The sequence below is a fragment of the Solanum pennellii genome, chromosome 3 (assembly GCF_001406875.1).
Source record: "Solanum pennellii chromosome 3, SPENNV200".
Classification (NCBI taxonomy): Eukaryota; Viridiplantae; Streptophyta; class Magnoliopsida; order Solanales; family Solanaceae; genus Solanum; species Solanum pennellii.
The window spans coordinates 13,131,228-13,148,046 of NC_028639.1; the positions used below are offsets into that span (position 1 = coordinate 13,131,228).

The 16,819-nt window shown below is 34.8% G+C and overlaps 1 pseudogene; it reads left to right on the plus strand.

Annotated features, from left to right (window-relative positions):
- Positions 1-3,153: 3,153 nt before the first annotated feature.
- On the plus strand, positions 3,154-4,518 carry LOC114076475 (annotated as a pseudogene).
- Positions 4,519-16,819: the final 12,301 nt, after the last annotated feature.

The window sequence follows — 16,819 nt, forward strand, 5'->3', positions numbered from 1 at the left end:
ATGACCTAAAATATTATTATATGAGTCTACACATGCAATGAAAGAATAACTAATTGAATTATGATCATGTAAATGTCTAATAAAATGAATGTTGATATGTTGAATTGCATGGTCTATGAATCCCTGAATGCAATATATGATGATTATGCATGATTATGATAGTATGTACATGCTTATGACCACTTTGATAGGGTAATGTCTATGATGGTAATGTTGTCATTGTTTTGTCATAGTAGGGACGATTAAACACGCATTCCATGCATAAATGTGATTATTGTGTATCTATGGTGTCGATTGGAAGTATAGTTATCATATTCACATTTACAAATTATGAAATATGAAATTTACATGTCTATGAGGATCCTATTGTGTTGATTGAAAGGTAGCTCTCATGAAAACACTGTGAATGTATGTAAAAGGATTTCTCACATGTATATTAGGATTCTAAAGGTGAAAGATAGTTCTCACCTTTTTGAATCAATAATCTATATCTGTCATGAATTTTATTGAATGAAGGCTAAATTATTCCTTCACACATGTAGATACAATCTAAATACTATTAATGAATAATTTTGGGTATAATTCTTAGTACCGAGCGGATATGGAAAAAAATGAGATAGAGACTCTCCCGTTTGTTAGGTCGGGTCTTCTACATATGCTCTCATGAGATGGGAACTTTCCCGCTAGTTAGGCCGGGTTTTTAGAAGCAATCTCCCTATATTATAACTATATGCCCGCATAGGTATTATCTAGTTGATCCACACGAAAGCTAAATATGTTAGTTCTACCTTAGGCACGTAGTACACCTTTTTTCGGTGTGAGGTCATATGACATCGGATTCCATGTAGCTCACATGGTCTATGTAGGTTAAGGCTATATTCCCTTTAATGAACAAGAATATGAATTATGAATACAAATGTGAGTTATATGCTATGGTTCCTCAAAGGGTTTACTAAGTATGAGTGTTAGTATAGGATGTCATTCATATATTGCACATGTGGACTTTAAGAGTAGTCATGCTGTATTAATCTTATGTTTATGTACTATGAATATGCATTACGCTTATGTACTATGAATACACATTATGTTATGTGTTGTGAATATTAAGTATGTTTATGTATTATGAACATACATTATGTTATTTGTTATGAATATTAAGTATGTGTACGTGCTATGAGTAGGAAGTATGTTTATGATTTATGAATATTAACATGATTATGAATGTCTCTTTACTATGTGTATGAACTATGGGTGAGACTAATGTATGATAGGTATGACCATGCTAGTCCAAATATGGTACTTAACATAGGTAGGGTTATGGAACCTTATCAACACATGACACAAGTTTAATCTAGGGTTACTTATGTGGTTATGCGATTATATCTTATGAGTATTATATTATGGATATTGACTTAATGTCTAATGAATGATGCACTCTTAATTAAGTTAATATACATTGTTGACTTATGTATTTTATGTAATAGTGTATATCTTTCTTAGGTCGTATTACGAGTTATTTCTTTGTCTTAACGTGATGAATTGAATGTTCCTTGTCTAGGATGGCTTTGAGGAATACTTAGTGTGAGTAGTATTATGGGATGCTACTCATACATTGCACAAGTATGACTTAAAGTTGTCTTAGGGTATGTTCTTAATGTCTTTATGTGAAGTATGTAATGCTTATGTTCCTTATGAATATGTATTGTCTAAAGCTTTTATGTTGAATATATCCTATTGTGAAGATATGATTTGTGTGTTGATTAGTTTATGAGATTATTCCTAATATGCTCTTATTCATGAAGTTTTACCAAAATGACATACGCATGACTTTCAAACGAGAATGTCCCTTTCTAAGCTTGTTTTTTAATGGTCATCATACTTAGTACTTAATTGTGCTAACCCACATTTCTTCTACTTTTTACTGCAAGTGTAGGTTTCGGCAATTGATAGAGTTCTCTAGATTCAAGGTCTTGGGAAGAGTTCTCCAAGACCAAGTGTATGTCCTCATGATTCGTGGATAAGTATTTAGAAGTTTCTTATATTTAATTTGTAATAGGTTATTTCTATTTTTGTTTAAGTCTTTTGATTGTGACGGGCAGTGACCCTATATTTAGGTTCCATGCCTTAATTAGATGGCCATGTGATATGTAGGCTTTCACTATGATTTTAAATTGTCGTATTGTTGAAGTGAAGGGTTTTTAATTGAAAATTTTTAATTCATTTTCATTTTTCCTTATGATCGAATGTTATGAATTCTATGAGGCTTGTATAAGACCTCATCGAGGTCGAGTAAGCCATATTACAACTAGGGGGTGTAATCGGGTCATGACAAACATCCTCAATGTTTTCTTGATACATTGCGATCATGTGTAGGGCGTAAAAAGTATGGTAATTTTTTTTAGCAATTAATAACAAATTTAGCGAGAGACAGAGTAAGAATAGAGAGGAAACTGTCATTTACTTTTCTTTTATTGTGTTATTTTTCGAGATCTTTCAAAATAATCTATTAGATTTTGTAGATATTATATCTTAGAAACAAAAATTAAGATCCTTAAAGTTTCAAAAAAAAATTCTTAAGGGAGTTTAATTAGTTGGTTATGTGTATTTTACCAATAAGAGCATGTACGGATACAAGAATCCTCTTTTAAGTGATCGAACCTTGAGGAAAGATTGCTCTTTCTCAATGAAGTAAGGGGTGTAAGTATGTGACCAAGAACTGTTTAATTCTATTTATTTTCTCTATGCCACTATATTTAACTCTTGGAAGGTCATAATCTAGAGTTCAATGACTAGTATATCTTTTTAAAATGAATCTTTCTAGTTAACTCAAGAACACGAGTCAAACAGGTAATTAGAAAGAAAGTTGTATTTTAGAAAACGGCTTCACATGACATCAACATATTTCTTACAACCTACACATGATAGCAACATACTGTTTATGTCCTACACATGTCCGCAACATACTTTGTAAGTCCTACATATGACCGAAACATCTGAAAAACATCGATAATTCTATGATATTTTAGAACTTTGATATCTCAATTGATGAAGCATCATTATATTTTGCCAAACCCTACCTATGATGATGCATTTAAAACGGCTAATTACCTGCCTAATTGTTTCGGGTCAAAGATAGGTTTTGAATCATATCAGATGGACCCAAATAACTTTGGTCAAACTGGGAGTCGTTTGATAGGGAATTTCGACGATGCTTCTGGAAAATTTAAGTCAACCTCGGGAGATTGTCCTTGGGAAGCTCCATGCTCAAACCTAGTAAAGATAGCTTTTTATTGCTTATGTCCTCCTGGAAATGAATTAAACGGAAATTTTAGCGATTATGCTAGAAATGTTAAGTTTACATTGGAGGAAATGACCAATTTTTTTCGGAAATTGGGCAGTGGGATGTTTGATGGTTATGGACATATCATCGCTGGGGCTACTTCATAGTTTGAGCAGCTCAAGATTTTTGTATGAAGTGCCTCCTTCATTGAATTAGCTTTCTACGAATGTCTCCGGATACTTGAATATGTCATATCCGAATTGTGGTTCTAATCTCACAAAAGTGTTGAATAGTATTCAATCAAATTGTTACATTCTTCTCCAAATTTAGAAAGTAATTTAGTAAAAGATGGAGTTGTAAAAAATAAATTCAACGCTAATATAAGCAACTGTAGCTATTTGTTGAAAATGAAGAAATGTAGTAAAAACTCGAACAATGTAAGCAAACACCAAAACATAACTCTATTTACCTTGAGTGACGTTGTTAACAATTATGAGGATAAAAACATGATCTCTAGACAAATTAGAAATGAGGAAAGTGTTCACTTGGCAAGTGAGATAAAAATGCAGTATGTTGAGGAATTATTGTATAAAGTTAGCATAGTTCATTCAACATTTGAATGCAAATATATCATATGAAATGCCGGAAAATGTAAATCTAAAGGCACAACTTGGAGAAACTGGTGTACCTCTTCAAGTGCTACCACCCCCAGAATGTATCCTATCCTCTTCTTATGGATGTCATTATACAACCTTGTATGATGAAGCCAAGTGATAAGAAGTGCAATTGGTTCCCATTTCAAAGTTGAAACCACAAGCAGTAGCGCCCATACCAAAAAATAGCAAGAAAGTGGAAAAAAATAAGAGTTAGGTGAAAACAAAGAAGGTTGCTAGTTTTAGCTTCCTTGGTGTGTTGTTGCTCTTCACACTTCTCTTTGGTGGGTTGGTTCCTTTATTGAAGGTGAGATATGGAGGTATAAGGGAACCATTTCTTAATGGAGATTTTGATGAGTCAATTTCTTTCAAACACATCATGGAAGAGTTTTGACTATTGACAGGCCTGTGAATGGGACTGTTTATTCATGGAAATACGGTGGAAAAGATCATATTTCACTTTGTGGACAGAGAGGTCGGGATGAAAGCAATCAGAAAATTGCCAATAAGGCTGCGAATGAGTTTGTTTACGTGGGTTGTGGTTTAGATCCTCGGGCAGACTTTTTTTTATGTCTCGAGGAATGAAACACTTTTAATAATATACAAGGGTACTTCATAAAAGGTTCAAGCATATACCAACCCACAGTTCACAATGAAAAGATATAAAAGTTTGAAGGAGGTTAGTGCTGATCCAACAGTTTATAGAAGTCTAACTAGTAGTTTGCTATCTTTGAAAGCATCAATACCTGATCTCATGTTTGCGAAACTCTTCTATTGAGGTTTATTCTAGATCCAAGTCAAGATCATTTTGGTGTTGCTTAACGAACGTTGATATATAACGAAGGAACTGCTGATTATGGTATTTGGTTAAAAAAGGAAGAGCGAGGGAAATTGATGGGTTATTCAGGTAGTGATTGGGAAGGAAGCTTGATGACATGAAAAGGACATCTAGATATGCTTATACACCTTGTTCAGGCATTTTGTAATGGAGTCCAAAGAAAGAAGAAGTGGTTGCTCAATCTTCTGCAAAAGAAGAATACATTGTCGTTGTTGGTGCAACTAATCAAGATCTAAGGTTAAGAAAGATTCTGAGTGATCTGGATCGAAATCTTATTGAATCTATTTTCATTATGGTCAAAAATAACTCAGCAATAATTATGGCCAAAAGTAAAGTTCAAATGGTTGTGGCAATCATATAAAAGTGCAGGTTCATTCTATTAAGGCAAGAAGAGAAGGATGGGGAAGTTAAACTTGTTCATAGCGTCTAAAATCTCTAGACTGCAAACATAATGATCATGGCTCCTCCTGAGGGAAATTTTGAAGTTCTAAGGGCTATGATGGGAGTATCAAAGAAAAATCTCAAGGAGGAGTGTATGAAAAAATAGTTTTAATGTTTCTTTGTAAAGAAAATGTATTCCTCGTAAGAACATATAACAGTGGTTTGATAGGTATGGTTTCTACTAACTTTTTAAATGCTTTTATAGATATATGTGTATGCCTTTTGTAATATGTCATATGAATGAATAAAAGTTTCTGCCGAACCTCATCCTTTTCTCTAAAATTTCGAATACTAACAATGACATTACCTGTCTTTCTTGGATCAACCTAAACAGATACTACCATGGAAGAAGGTGACTTGTTCCCACTGAAATTATGTTCCTTCCCAGTATTTTTTACTATATCAAAATAAATCCATTTTCTTATTTCTAACATTGTCTATTACGATCAAGATATTGTTTAATTTTCTACAATTAATGTATGAGCTAAGAATACATTCATAAAAATATAAAAAGTCTGATGAGAAGGCCTTGAAGGATTCTACTTTTATTTCTTCCAATTCTAGAGGAAAGGATAGATATAGAGTAAGATGGTAAAATGAATTTTAGAGCAAATGATGACTACGACAAAAGCAAAGGGAGAGATTTCAAAAAATCAAATGTAGAATGACGTTCTCATTGCCATAAATTTAGTCATTGTCGTTTTGAATGTTGTACTAGGCTGCCTAATAGCGGTTCATGCTAAAAATGAGCCCAGGAGCAAGTTATTTGGTACTATGTAGATACTGCCTGTAGTAACAATATGACAGGAAGTAAGTCTTCTTTTACTAATTGAAATAAATACATTTGGTCGATAGTTAGTTTTGGTAATCTATCAATAGTGAACGTCACGGGAAATGGTAGTATTAATTTTAGAACAAAAAATAGGTGCGTGGAAATCATATCAAATGTGTTTTATGTTCCTACATTGAAAAACAATTTGTTGAGTGTTGGTCAGCTGTTAGAAAAAAGGGTATCCCATCACATTAAGGAATGATATTGTGAAATTTCTAATCCCCCTAGATGTGTTATTGATTTTGTGAAAATGAGTCCAAACAAGTTGCTTCCTTTGAAGATTGAAAATGGTCAATCTTGCTACGTGAAGGAATTGAAAAATCCTTCATGGTTGTGGCATTTTCGATATGGTTACTTGAATTTTGGTGTCTTGAATATCCTTCAAAGGATGAGTAGGGTGACGGGGCTTTATGAAATTATTGTGCCATCTCAATTTTGTTATGAATGTGTATTCATAAAATAACATCGTTTAATTTTCCTAATAGTAAGTCATGGAGATCGGAGGAGCTATTAGGGCCAGTACAGTCGAAACGTGTTGGCCACTAACACCAATCTCTAACGGGAGCAGGACGTATTTTATTACCTTTATTGATGATTTTTCCAGGATGACTTGGGTGTAGATTGTGAAAGAAAAATCTGAGCCTTTTAATGTTTTTTAAAGGTTCAAAGTAAGTGTGGAGAATGATATTGGAAGGACCATTAAGAACCTTCAGGGATCATGGAGGAGAATGTTTCTCTAAGGTACTTGATGAATTTTGTGAGACTCGTAACATTTGAAAAGAGCTCATAACAACATATACAAAGCAGAAAAATGGTGCGGTAGAGAGGAAGAATAGAACCATTCTTAACATGATAGGTATCTTGATGGCTCGGGGAAGATTTCCAAAGGAATTTTTGCCAGAACGGTGAATTAAAGCATTCACATTTTAAACAGAAGTTCCACTTTTGCTCTTCGAGATGTAATGCCTGATGAATTTTGGAGCTGAAGGAAACCGGCAGTAGACCACTTCAAAAAAATTTGATCCATTGCTTATGTACATGTTCCAAAAGAAAAAAGAAAGAAGCTTGATGATAAAGCTGAGAATGTGTTTTTCTTGGTGTTAGTGACAAAGAAGGTTGTGACTAGCAAAGATGTTTTTTATGAGATCACTTGGGATTGGAATATACGTCAATGCACTCCAATCCTAATTAATAATGAAGTCGAAGAAGTAGTTGCAGCACCCAAAATGGCTGAAATTTCTAATGAAGCAGGTAATGAATTTTCAGCACAAATTTTGGAAGAAATTGATGCACCTGATCAGCCTCTTAGTCGTGCTTGCATAAGGCCCACATATCTGATGGATTAAAAGGTAACAGGAATTCTTGTTAATGAAGATGTTTCCCACTCTGAGTTGTTTGCGGATTGTGATCCTACAACTTTTGAGAATGTTGTTAAAGAGGAGAAATGGAGGAAAGATATGGATGACAAGATTGATGTGATTGAAAGAAATAACACCTGTGAGTTAACATATATTCCAAAAGGGCAAAAAACCATTAGAGTCAAGTTAGTTTATAAGATGAAACTGAAACGAAATAGTGAAATCGACAAGTATAAGGTCTGAATGGAAGCTAAGGATATAAACAAGAGCATGGTGTGAAATATACTTAAGTTTTTGCTCCAAGTGCAAGGCATGACATAATTAGAATGGTAATTGCCTTGGCGGCACAAAATTTGTGGCCTATCTTTCCACTGGATATCGAATAAACTTTCCTACATGAATACTTGGAGGAAGAGGTATTTATTAAGCAACCTTCTGGTTATATCTAAATTGAAATAAAGTATACAAGTTGAAAAAAGTTTTTTATGGACTATAAAAAACTCTACGAGCTTGGTATAGTCACATTGAGGCTTATTTTCTATAATTTGGTTTCCTAAAATGTCCATATGAGTATTCTCTTTTTGTTAAGACTAAAGAATCTAGAGAAATGGATATTCATACTATATATTTCAATAAACAAAAGGCTATAAAAAAGTAAGATTGGCTAAATGGGGGATAGAAACAAATTCGACCGTTCTGTATGTCATGTGGCTGATGAATTCATTGATCACCTATTTATTGATTGTTCATTCAATGCATGAGTATGGACCAAGTTATTAGCATGGCAGGGAATGGACAGAACTGTTCGAAAATGTCATGAAAAAGTATAATGGGAACTCACATAGTTGAAGGGTCGGAATAGTGTATCACAAGTGTATAGGACGACTTTGGCTAGAACCATTTACTGCTTCTGGATGGAATGCATTTGCAGAATTTTTAAAAATAAAAAGACATCAGAGGAGACTATTATCAGACATATCATACGAGATGTACAGGAAATAGGATCTCAACATGCTAGATTAGGAAGTAGAGTACAACAACTCAATGGATATCCCTAAATGCATAGGGATAGTTATGAAAATGTGATGCTTGGGGCTTCGTGTACAAGCTTTTTGGTTGGTTGTTTTGAATTGCTCACTTTGATAAATAAATTATTATTTTTTCCAAAAAAATACATGTTGATGATCTTATATTTACTGGGAATGATAGTGCCATGTTTTCTGCTTTTAAGAGATCTCTGATGCACTACACCATTTTCGGCCTACAGCAACACCACGTAAGTGTAGCCTAAACTAGCAAAAAGTGTGGCCTATGATAAAAGGCTACACTTTTGGACATTCAGCAACACTTTTTAGGGGCTGCCCAAAAGAAGCGTAACCTTTGACATCAGGCAACACTTTTTAAATGTTGCCATCTTTGGCTACACTTATAAACAGTAGCCAAATAGGTATAAGTGAACGCTTTGAAGACGTGCATTAGCAACACCTATTTTTGTTAGACTACACTTAAAAGCATTGCCTTTTCAGATTTATTGGTCACACTTAAAAAGTGTTGCCTTTTATTGGTCATCTATTGCAATAATTTCAAAGTGTAACTTTTTATCTACCTAGAGCAACACTTACAAAGTGTAACTTCAACATTTATAAGCCTACATGTAGCACAAATATATATAATATATTTACATACATACAAGTGACCTAAAACACAAAATGAACTAACTAATCATTAAATTGAAGCTATATATATCAAATAATCTTCGAGAAATATTTCATGTACAACCAAAAGATAGTATGTGTTGTGTACATACCCATACTTATACATCAATATTCTAAATGTGTACACAATAAATCAAATATGTATTTAAACTTTTACAATAGTTCAAAAACTCTTCATCATCCACTTCAAATTTGATCACCTCCATTTCCCTACACAAATAAGATATTGGCAGTTATATAGAAGAGGTAAGAAGTTCAGATTGCAACAATATAGAGAGGCAAGAAATCCAGCAGTTACAGAAAATTAGATTGCATCTTTTGATGTTCAAAGTAGATGCCTACTTGTCTTTTGATGTTCAAAGTAGATGATCTTCCCTTAGGTGTCTAGAATTCCAAATGAGTTCAACAACAATGAATAATTGCATTAGGGTTCAAACTTCATAAGAAACAATATAAAATATTTGGTGTTATACAATAACCATGATGCACGCAAACTAACACGAACACTAAGAAAAAAGGAATTAATGACGAGACACAAACAATTAGATTCTCCTAATAATTATTTGTTTATTTGTTTGTAGTTATGGAAGCATGCCTTCTACTAGGATGTCAAAAGTTATGGTTATAACATGGATATTCTATATAATAAGAAAGAAAATAGACTTTACTGACAGAAATATTTATATATAGAAGCAGCAGTTACAGAAAACATTAACAACAAATCTGCAGATTGCAGATTCCATACCATGCCAATGTTCTATACAAATGCCAAAAAAAAAGTGAAACAAAAGAAGCAAGACCTTAGCTCAATTTAAACCAAATACATTAACAACAACTAAAGAGAGACAAGTCCAGATTGTAGATTACAGCAGCAGCAAAAATTAAAGAAAATTAGATTAGTTTCCTTGTGTAGTTAATATGTTCCACACGATCAAACAAGGAAACTAAATCTGACATAGCAAAACTACACTTCAACCATACCAAACAAGCAAGATGAATAGTGGTCAAGAGAAACAAAACCTTAGCTCAATTCAAACCAAAGCCACTAACAATAAATTACCAATGATGAAATAGCAAAAACAATATATAAGTCCATAAGCAAGATCAAACATCTGTTATACATACCCTGTGCAAATACGTTTCTGAGTTCTTAGGAAAATCAGAATTGATAACAACGTTAACTGCTTGAATATCAATTCCTCTAGTAAACAAATCTGTTCCATCAAGAAAGAGCACAAAATTAAGAAATTTAACAATTAATCAATTTGAAATTTCAGCTGTAACGAAAAGCGTGACGGACCGTCGTAGCCATGACGGTCTGTCCTGCATGTTCGTCATGAAGAACAGAGAAGTAGCAGAAGAAACTTCCAAGTATGGGACGACGGAGTCCACGACGGCCCGTCATGACCACGACGGATGACTACGACGGCCCGTCATGACCACGACGGCCCATCATGACCAAGACGGCCTCTCATGACTACGAAGGCCCATCGTGAGGTCCACGGTGGCCCGTCGCGAGGTCCACGACGGCTCGTCGTGACCACGACGTCCCGTTGCGAGGTCTGTCGACCCAGCCGCATTTTGACAGATTTCCATCAAATAGAGTTACTATCTATACTTATGGCCAAAACGACTGAATTAGCTTAAGTACAAGTTTATGAATCAAAAACCTTATCACATATGACAAAAGTTTTAGTAGTTTATGTACAATTTTTCCAAAGCACTAACAATAGTAGAGCCAAAAGTACTACAAAGAAAGAACAATGAACAACCTCTACGCATGCCTATAGATGCAGAACTAGTAAATCACCAATCTATTGTCCATTAGAACTAAACCAAACCACTAAAAAACAAACATACACGAAAAAACCAGTTAGTACGAAATTGCCTTCATAATGTGCCTAAAAACATTTTTCCATATCACTAACCTATTGTAGGTCACCAAACAAGCACAATGTAGCATGATCAAAGCTAAGAATGCAACAAAAAACATACAAAATAAACCTGTGCTGCTTCATTTTCAAAATCGAGAGATCCGAGACACGCGGACTGAAAAACTTTACTCCGAGTAGATCGAGATCTCCGAACGACCACCGATGATGAAGATGAAGCCACCGGAGATGAGGGGTTCTTCAGCTGAAAATGGAAGCTTCAGCTGAAGTTTTAGGAAATGTGGCCTTTTTTTATTTCTTTAATGTTTTATTCTTTTTAATTTTTCTTTAATGTTTTATTTTTTTGGCCAAATAAAATGGGAGGGAGATGAAATTTTAATGTTAAAATGTTGGAGGGAATATAAAATTTTGGTGAAAACACTAAGGCCACATTTTTAATGTGTTGTATTTTCAATTACAAAAATAACACACTTTAAAAGTGTGGCCATTCATGTAAATAGTTGTTGCCAACTATAACAACACTTATAAAGTGTAGTTTATCCCATTAAAGAGTACACTTTAGAAGTGTTGCTAAAATTAATGTAGCTAAAAGTCAAAATCATTGGCTACACTTTAAAAGTGTTCCCAAAAGTATTTTAGGCAACACTTTATAAGCGTTGTCAATATTTAGTGTTGCCGTAGACCTAAAATGGTGTAGTGATGGTTGAATTTGAGATGTCTGATCTAGGTAAGATGCAATATTTTCTTGGTTTAGAAGTTGTGCAATCTGAGATGTGATATTTGTTTCCCAAATAAATTGGTGGGGGAAATTTTAGACCGATTCAAGATGAAGAATTGCAATCCCGCCGATACTCTAGTTGAGTTTGGCCTTAAGCTAGACAAAGCTGGAAGAGAAGATGAGGTAGACAACAGACTTTATAGGCAAATTGTTGAAGTACTTTGATGTATCTTACTGCCAGAAGGCCTGACATCATGTAAGTTGTAAGTCTTATAAGCAGGTATATGGAGAACCCGACAGAAATGCACCTGCTAGTTGCGAAGAGAATCCTTCGCTATTTACAAGGAACCAATTTTTTTCCTCTGTTCTAGAAGGATGAAGAATCATATTTGATAGGTTTTGCTGACAGCGATCATGCAGGAGATCAAGATGAGAGAAAGTACTCCAGGCTATGTTTATTTACTAGGAACAACAATTGTTTCATTGTCTTCTAGGAAGAAAAAAATTGTCTATTTATCTAGTACTGAAGCAGATTCTAGAAGAACAACAATTCAAACAAGAAAAAGCAAATACAATTTTCTGTGATAACAACTGTGCCATCAGGCTATCGAAAAATTATGTGATACATGGAAGATGCAAGCACATTGATGTGAAGTATCATTTCTTGCCAAATCTCAATAATGGAGGAACAATAGAGCAATAGTTATGCCGAAGTGAAGATCAGTTGGTGGGAATTTTTACTAAACCTCTCAAGTTTATCACTTTCCAAAATATGAGGAGGTTTATGTGTATCAACACTATTAAAGAGTTCAAGAAGATGAAGTTAAACTAAAGCTTGAAAGCTTTGAGTTTATGGGAGGGTGTTAGTTATAATAAGTCATGTTAGGAATAAATATCAATCGTTATGTTTGTCCTAGAAATTTAGAACGATTTGCAGCTCCATAGAGAAAATGAAAAATTGCACTTAGGTGTAACGCAAAAATATAGTTACATGCCAACACTATTCCAACAAATATATATTCTTTACAAAATTGTCTTTCTTCATACATTAATGACACCTAACTTTTATTGTGTGTGGTTGTATAATCATTCTACACTTAATTGCTTAATTCACTGATATTCAAAGCTTGGTTTTCCTAAGTAAGATGTTGTCACGACCCGATTTCTCGAGTCATGATTGCACCTACTATAACCCACAAGTAGGTGCTAACCCGTAACACAAAACAACAAGTAACGGGTCTGAGGGTAGCAACTAAACAAGAGTAGGCAAAATTGAAGATGACTATATAACCAGGCGGAAGCAAACTACAACATATATAGAAATAAAGATCCCTCCCAAAACCTGGAAGTCACTAATACAGAGCTACCAACAAAATGAGTACGAGTCACAAAAGTGGAACACGGAAACTTGACTGTCTTGAAAGGTAAAATATAAGTCTATATATACAAATGGAGATTGAAATAGTACAAAACGTCATGTTCTCACCCCTGTCTCCGAATCAGACAGCTCCAAACTCGATCAATGTTAGCTACTGGTGCTCGGACCTGCATCACAAAAATATATGCAAAGTTCGTAGCATGAGTACCAAACAACAGGTATGCAGTAGTCATCATAGCCAAATGAACTTGAAAAGTAAAAGCAATATGAAAAGAAGGAATAATGGAATGCACACGATTGTAGAAAGAACTAATTAAAGTAATCTATAAGCTAACAACACCTAAGTGGACCCCCATAAGCCTAAAAGGTACACTCAAGCGTAAGTTTAAATAAAAACCCAAATGGACCCCCACAATCCCGATGAATTCTCAGAATAAATATAGTAAAGAGAAATACGCATGAGAACCTAAGACCAGAGAACATCAAACCAAAATGTCAACTCCAATTAGTAGAGTCTGACAGTACGGAGGCCGGACCTCGAATCAGACGCTCACTACAAGTAACCAAGTAGCCAATCACAAGTATATGTAACTTAGGTTGGACCTCTAATCAGATTCTCTACATAAGTATACGGGTGATCGAGGCTGGACCTTGAACCAGATGCACATAAAAAATTATCAATGAGGTCGAGGTCGGACCTTGAACCGGATGCCCCATGAAAGTTATCAATGAGATTGAGGCCGGACCTTGAATTTTGATTCCTGACGAAGGTTCCAATATAGATGTTGAAAGAGTCCTTACCGGTCCATAACCATAAATTCCAATGGAACTCCATCCACACTTAGCCAATTAATGTATGACCTTGAAATTGAATAAAAAACTAACTTAGAATTGAGGAGCAAAACTCAATGTCATCGCATAACTCGTGAAGTCGTAACATCGAAGAAGTAAGGATAACTATCACCGGAACAATCTTATCACCTAAATAAGGCAAAAACTATCATACTCACGTCTCCTACACCAGTCTATAAGGATCTAAGACGACTGAGCGATATATGGAAAAAACTAAGTCCTACTGGTTCCGGATCATGCATTTCTAAGGAAATCAATAGTGCAACCTAAACTAAGGCCCAACATGCTTCAAATAAATAGTCATCAAAAATATAAGTTTTCCACATAGCTAAGAGGGTCTATTAATAGGCATAATACATAAATATTGTCCTTTAACTTGGCTTCGAATCACATTTATTCGCTTAGCTTTTGTATAAAGTTGAACAAATAGACACTCATCTCCTTCATGTCATTCTACATGTCATTTTTTGTCCTACGTGGTGTCCTACGTGTATTGTGTCATGTAGGACTCATGTTTTTATTTATTTAAAAGTTGGATAGTTAAAGTTCTTGTTTGTGCATTATGAAAGTTGGAGGTCAAAGTTAAAACTTGAAACCAAGTTTAGGGTCCAATATATGTATTATGCCCAATTAATAACACAATGCATGCTCACATTCACCCGATAATTCCCGAAATAGGAAGAAAACATGATTTCTAAACACCTATGCATGATTCAAGAACTATCCAATCCAAATCCCAAATAATCAACATGCATTCACATGCTCAAGCTCAATGTAGGAGAGCAAAGTTGTAGCCTACCCGCAGGCCGATCACGCATTCTCCAAAAATAATTCTCCGGAGCTTTCCCTTTTTGAACGATGTTGTTATGCTATAAAAAATAGTCATAACTTTATCATGGACGTTTAGAGACTAAAATCGCAAGAAACAGAGACAAACAAAAATGGGGTCAAAACGGGGAAAGTGGGACCTGTGCTGGAAATTCCATAATTGACAGAAAATAAGTTCTAATCATCTCCCCGAACTTATGTTCCAAAATGAGACACAATTTGCGGCTCGGTAACAACACAACATCAACATGCAACCAAAACCAGAATTTTCTCAAGAACTAGAAATGGGACAGCAATTGAATCAGTAAATTTACAAGAAATGGGCAGTCTGTGGTGAATTCCAACAACATCACGATGCTCTCCTAGAAAAAAAACTCAAAATAGACACTAGAATCATCAAATTCGGACTTAGAATGAGGGAGAAATCAATTCTCAAAATATCCCACCAATTGGGTTCAAAAAGTAGCAAGTGAAAAAATGAATTTACCTCAAATGAAGGTCCCAAAGTAGCTTCTGAGCTCACCAACGTGTTGTCCTCGAAAAATCTCACAACCTATCCTCTTGAATCGCCCAAATTGGATCTCTATTGTTAAGATATCACACTTCTTAAAAAAATAAGGGATGAAAGTTTAGTTGTGGCTTGTAAAAGGTGAAATGGTTCGCTAAAAACCCTCAAAATCTGGTCGTTAAAAGACCAAACTCTGGTCGCTAAAAGGGCTGTACCAAATTTCAGCTTTTACTATCTTCTTAAAGCCTCCGACTAGGAGCTCAAAATTCGTTCGGAATTCCGTCCGTGCATAAAAACTATGCTTCCCCACTAAATTCAATGTTCTGGACTCAATGGGGCATTCAGAATTTCAATTAGAGGTCATCTTGATAAAAAGTGGGTCCACTTCCAAAGACTATTTAAACCAAAATCCATAGAAGAGCTCGGAATGAATCCGGAGACATCGAGAGTCAAACTAAAGATAGTTCTAGAACAACTAGATATTCTGGGAATAAATGCACTGATGAAATTTTCATCTGAACACATTTCCCAAGAATATTGACCAAAGTCAACCTTAGGACTAATTTCGAAGGCTAAACATGTAATGGTCCAACCTTGCACTGAAGGCCTCCATTCTTGTGCCCACCAAGCTACTAGCTTAATTTGTCGGTTCTAAAGCTGAAGGAACTCACAGAATCACATTTTGAGGTCATTTACGTAACAAAATAACCTAGAGTCACTTTACAAACTTCAAGGCCTCTAAAAAAACAAAAGCTGCACAAAATCCAAACGAACAACCAGGCAACCCAACTGTTTGTGCCAGCAAGTCATAAATGAACTAGGATATCTATAGAAATTGTCTAAACGATAGAAAGGAGGCATTAAGGGAAAATGACTTTAAGGGTCATTATAGATGTCATATCATTTCGGAGAAAGTCAAATGTTTTCTGGTTATTTGCTAATGTGAGGAATCACCAACTACAATTGTCAGTTGGAGTAAATATATAGCCCATAAACATAACACAAATAACTTTAAGGAGTGTTTGCTTCCTTCGTTCGATAATTAAAGAGACATAATGTTTTATTATTGCAGACACCTGACACATAAAGAAGACAAAAATCACCCTCCATAACTTAATGAAAATTATTAGTAGATGTTATGGTACATACGAAACTGTTTTTTTTTAATAATGCTTCCGCTACATGAAACTATCAATAAATTAATGCAATAAAGAATAGGTGACATATTTGACACTATCAATAACCACAACAATGAATAACCGAGAAACAATATTCAGATCCATGATGCCATCTCCATCATCACAACCAAAATAGATACTACTAAAGATGAAATTGACTTGTTCCTACTGAAATTCTCCCGCTTTCAATCTGTTCAAAATTGTTCTCCAAAGTTGTGAGAGGGTCTATTAATGGAAACAAGATGGAATTGAGGATCCTTTTATTTGATTGGAGGTGCGTGCCATTCTGCCTTTATTCTATTGATCTATCTCTAGCAGAAGATGACGCATAACTGGAAAACTTTTGTA